This window comes from Saimiri boliviensis, chromosome 10, assembly GCF_048565385.1.
Source record: "Saimiri boliviensis isolate mSaiBol1 chromosome 10, mSaiBol1.pri, whole genome shotgun sequence".
NCBI lineage: Eukaryota > Metazoa > Chordata > Mammalia > Primates > Cebidae > Saimiri > Saimiri boliviensis.
Window position 1 is genome coordinate 111799893 of NC_133458.1, and position 5433 is coordinate 111805325.

Below are 5433 nucleotides of genomic sequence, written 5' to 3' on the forward strand. Positions count from 1 at the left end.
GTTAATAAATAATTAAAATTAAACTTAATTATGTTACTTATCCTCACGTACATTCCTGCTGCTTCTTTATTGAAGTGTAATTTACACACCATAAAACTCACCATTTGAAAACGTGCAATTTGGTAATCTTTAGTATATTCGTAAGGTTGTGCAACCAACACTATTATCTAATTTTAGAACATTTTCATCACTCCAAAACTAAACCCATACCCATCACCCGTCACTCTTCATTGCCCGGTAGTAATTACCTACCCCTACCCTCAGCCCTTGGAAACCACTAATCTGCTTTCTGTTTCTTCAGCTATGCCTATTCTGGATATTTAGTATAAATGAGATCATACACAATATGGCCTCATCTGTCTGGCTTCTTTCACTGAGTGTAATGTCTTCAAGGCTCAACCATATTGTAGCATCTGTCAGTACTTCACTCTTCTATGAACAAATAATATTACACTATGTGGAGACACCACATTTTGCTTATTTATTCATCAGGTGATGGACATTTGGGTTGGCTGTTTTGAACAGTGGTGCTAGGAACATTTGTGTATAACTTTTTGTGTGGACACATATTTCCAATTCTCTTAGTACGTATCTAGGAGTGGAATCTCTGGGTCAAATGGTAATTCTTTTTTTGTTGTTGTTGTTGTTTTTGTTTTGTTTTTGTTTTTGTTTTGAGACAGAATTTGCTCTTGTTGCCCAGGTTGGAGTACAATGGTGCCATCTTGGCTCACCGCAATCTCTGCCTCCCAGGTTCAATCAGTTCTCCTGCCTCAGCCTCCCGAGTTGCTGGGATTACAGGCATGCGCCATCATGCCCAGCTAATTTCATATTTTTAGCAGAGATGGGATTTCTCCATTTTGGTCAGACTAGTTGCAAACTCCCGACCTCAGGTGATCCACCTGCCTTGGCCTCCCAAAGTGCTGGGATTACAGGTGTGAGCCACCGTGCCCAGCCATCAAATGGTAATTTCATGTTTAACTTTCTGGGGAACCACCAGATGGTTTTTGAAAGTGACTGTACCATGACTGTACCATTCTGCATTCCCACCACTAATACATGGGGTTCCAACTTCTCCACATCTGTGCCAATATGTTATTTTCTGAGGTTTTGGTGGGTTTTCTTTTTTCTGTTTTTTTTTTTTTTTTTTTTTTTCCAAGATGGAGTTTCACTCTGTCGCCCAGGTTGAAATGCAATGGCACAGTCTCAGCTCACTGCAACCTCTGCCTCCTAGGTTCAAGTGATTCTCCTGCCTCAGCCTCCCAAGTGGCTGGAAATACAGGCTCCTGCCACCATGTCTAGCTAATTTTTGTATTTTTAGTAGAGATGGGGTTTCATCACGTTGGCCAAGCTGGTCTCAGACTCCTGATCTCAAGTGAGCCACCTGCCTTGGCCTCCCAATGTGTTTTTTTTTTTTTAATAACCGTCCTAAAGGATATGAAGTCTTACCTAATTACAGTTTTGATGTGCATTTTCCTGATAATGAATGAAGTTGGACAACTTTTTATATGCTTATTGGCCATCTGTATATCTTCTTTAGAGGAAAGTTGATTCAAAATTCTTTGCCCCTATCCCACTTCTGCTTTTCTTTGCTTTTTTGTTTGTTTGTTTTTTGAGAGAGACTCTTACTCTGTCGTCCAGGATGGAGCGCAGTGATGCAGTCTAGGCTCACTGCAATCTGTAATCTGTATCTCCCTGCAACCTCCACTTTCCAGGTTCAAGCAATTCTCATGCCTCAGCCTCCTGAGTAGCTGGGACAATAGGCGTGTACTACCGTCCCCAGCTAATTTTTATATTTTTGGCAGAGACGGGGTTTCACCATGTTGACCAGGCTGGTCTTGAACTCCTGGCCTCAAGCAATCCACTTGCCTTGGCCTCCCAAAATGCTGGGATTACAGATGTGAGCCACCATACTCAGCTTCCCCCAGCACCCCATTTTTTTGGTTGATTCATGGACTATAGGCCATTCTCCAGTGGTCACCAGGGTGCTCCTTCTCCAGGCAGGGAGCAGCAGGCTCTGGCCTCTGTTTGCTGCAACCTCATCCCTGCCTGGCAGTGTGGGAGAGAAGGGGCAAGTGCTCTGGCCAGACGGCAGGTCCTACGGCCATGTGGGTGCATATGCCCTGCAGGTGGGCATTGACGAACTCTTCATCCTCTCCAAAAACTGCTCCCGAGCCCCAGAAGGGACAGAGCTTTGCCCATCCCAGGAAGCATGTTCAGCCCCTCCCCTAGAATGCAGCCATGTCTGTGTTTTGGAAGCTCTATCCAGGCATAAAGTGGTGCTCAGCCCCAGGAGCTCCTGAAGAACAAGATAGGACAGTGACCCCAGGCTTCTTGTCACTCTGCTGCAGGCTCACCAGATACTCGAGCTGGAGGCCACAGAGAGCACTATGACACACTGTCCCTCCCAGGAGCCCAGACCCCACCTTGATGCCTGAGACGGATCTAGGGAAGATGCTGGGAGGGACTGGAGAGAGGTGCTGCAGGCCAGGGTAGTCAGAAACAAAACTGACATAGAATCCGTTCTCTGTCTGTCTGTGTAGGCAGAAAAAAAGAGATGGAATATAACATTGAGAGTACTTGTGTCCAGCTGGCAGGATGGAAGGGGGTTTTTATCCTGTTTTTGCAGGTGTTTTCCTATTTCCCCCAAAATTGCCACAATGAATGCTGCCAAGTCATGCCAGTTTGTGGGTGGCAGGGCACAGAGTGGCTGTAGGTCAGGGGTTGTCTGTGCTTCCATGGTTTCCCCATGTGCTGAGCTCTCAGCCAGAGGGCAGTATTTCACTGGGCGGTGAGGCCAGCTCCATCTTGGACTAAAATAAGCAGCCTTGGACCAAGGCCACCCAGGAACAAGAAAAGCAGCAGATTGGGGGTAGGCAGCTTTCTGTTGACCACTACCTGCCCCTTAAGCGAGGCAAAACTGTTGCCTGCATCCGTGTCAGTTGGGAGATGCTACTTTTTGAGGCGGGACCTGGGAAATTCAACTTGGCTTTGGTCAACATGCATGAAATGGGTGGGAATAAGCCTCATCTGTGGTGTGTGGGGGTGGGTAGGAATCTGGAGACAGGTCATCCCTGTGATGCCCCCACCTCCAGCACCTGGTAGAGAAGTCCAAAGGTAGTGGCTCCCATAGAGCAGGGGCTGGGAGAAGTCCTGAGACTCAGAGACCCGCACAGATCACTTTAGTGACGTCCAGTGCAACCAAGATACATTCTTGCTTTTACTTTTGTTGGAGAAAAAAAATCCTTACAGGCTACAAAAGGTCAGAATATTCTTGAAAGCAAATCTGAAGGAACATGACCATCTGTTCAGTTTAAATCTTCACTGAGCTGAGCAAAAGGAAGAATAATTCTGCAGATGGAGAAATGCTGCATATCACAAGGTCCATATCATAGCAGTGTGGGGTTAACCTCCCTGAGTCCACTTCCCATATGCCATCCATTACACTGCCCTGTTTATCAGAAAAATGTGCCACCAAGCAATCGATACATTTTCCAAGTGAGCAAAACAGATCGGAAACCTCCCAGCTCTTCCTCAACAATAAGCCATGCTGAGTGTTCCTCCCTACACAGGGCTGACCCCACCACACTGTTGCAGCCCCAGCCTGAGCAGAGGGAGAAGAGCAGAAAGGAATTGGTCACAGCTGCTGCAAGGACAGGCTGGGTGTGGAGGTGAGAACACAGAGTAAGCAAGCAGCCTCTGGGTATGAAAACTCATTACTCCCATGAACGAGGCTGGTAACAAGCCACATGGGTGGATGAGACAGAAGCAAGTGTGGAGTGAGAAGCTGGGCACCAGAGAATGGTGTACAGGCTTGGGAAGGCCAGGCCAGGCCAGTCCAGGTGATTGTGATGACCCAGCTGTTCAGGGCTTGTCTGGAAAAATTATGTTCTTAGGAAAATGGTGGTGCCATGGTCTGACTGTGTCTTCTCCAAAATTCAGGCGTTGCCAATGTGCTGGTATTAACAGGTGACACCTTGAAGAGGTTGGCCGGGCATGGTGACTCATGCCTGTAACCCCAGCACTTTGGGAGGCCAAGACAGGGGGATTACTTGAAGCCAGCCAGGAGTTTGAAACCAGCCTGGCTAACATGGTGAAACCTTGTCTCTACTAAAAATACAAAAAACTAGTTTGGTGTGGTGGTGGGTGCCTGTAATTCCAGCTACTGGGAGGCTGAGGCAGGAGAATCGCTTGAACCCAGGAGGCAGAGGCTACAGTGAGCCAAGATCACGCCATTGCACTTAGCCCGGGCAACAAGAGCAAAACTCTGTCTCAAAAAAAAAAAAAAAAAAAAAAAAAAAAAAGAAGTGAATATGCCATGACAGCTTCTTCTTCCATATTAATAGGATTAAGGCCCTCACAAAAGAGGCTTCATGCGGAATTTGGGTAGTTTGCTCTCTTGCTCTTCTACCTTTTATCATGGAATGACACAGCAGGAAAGTCCTTACCACATGCTGGTACCCTGATCTTGGACTTCCTAGCCTCCAGAACTGTGAGAAATAAATTTCTTTCTTTGAGACAGAGTTGCGCTCTTTGTCGCCCAGGCTGGAGTGTAGTGGCACAATCTTGGCTCACGGCAACCTCCGACTCCCAGGTTCAAGCGATTCTTCTGTCTCAGTCTCCTGACTAGCTGGGATTACAGATGCCTGCCACCACACCCAGCTAATTTTTGTATTTTTAGTAGAGACGGGTTTTCACCATGTTGGCCAAGCTGGGCTTGAACTCCTGACCTCAGGTAATTCACCCTCCTGGGCCCCAAAGTACTGGGATTACAGGCATGCACCACTGAGCCCGGCCTTTTTTCTTTATTAGTTACCCAGCCTGTGGTATTCTGCCATAGCAACACAAATGGACTAAGGCAGAAATTGGACCAAAATTGGGATGTTACTAAAACAAATACCTAAAAATGTGGAAGTTGCTTTGGAACCGGGTAAGGAGTAGAAGCTGGAACCGTTTTGAAGTGAATACTGGAAAAAGCATGTGTTTCCTTGAATGGAGCAAGAAGGACAATTGCGGTGAGGGCTCAGAAGAAGAGAAGAACTGCAGGGGAAGCCTCATTGTTCTTAGAGATTACCTAAGTGGCTGCAACAGTGAAGACTATTCTCATGAGACCTCAGATGGAAAGAAGGAACAAGGTAATAAAAATTAGAGGAGTTGGGTGCAGTGGTTCACGCCTGTAATCCCAGCATTCTGGGGGGCTGAGGTGGGCAGATCACTTGAGGTCAGGAGTTCAAGACCAGCCTGGCCAACTTGGTGAAACCCCCATCTCTACTAAAAATACAAAAATTTGCCAGGTGTGGTGGCGTGCACCTGTAGTCCCAGTTACTCAGGAGGCTGAGGCAGGAGAATTGCTTGAATCTGGGAGTTGGAGGTTACAGTGAGCCGAGGTCATGCCATTGCACTCCAACCTGGGCAACAGAGTGAGATGCCATCTCA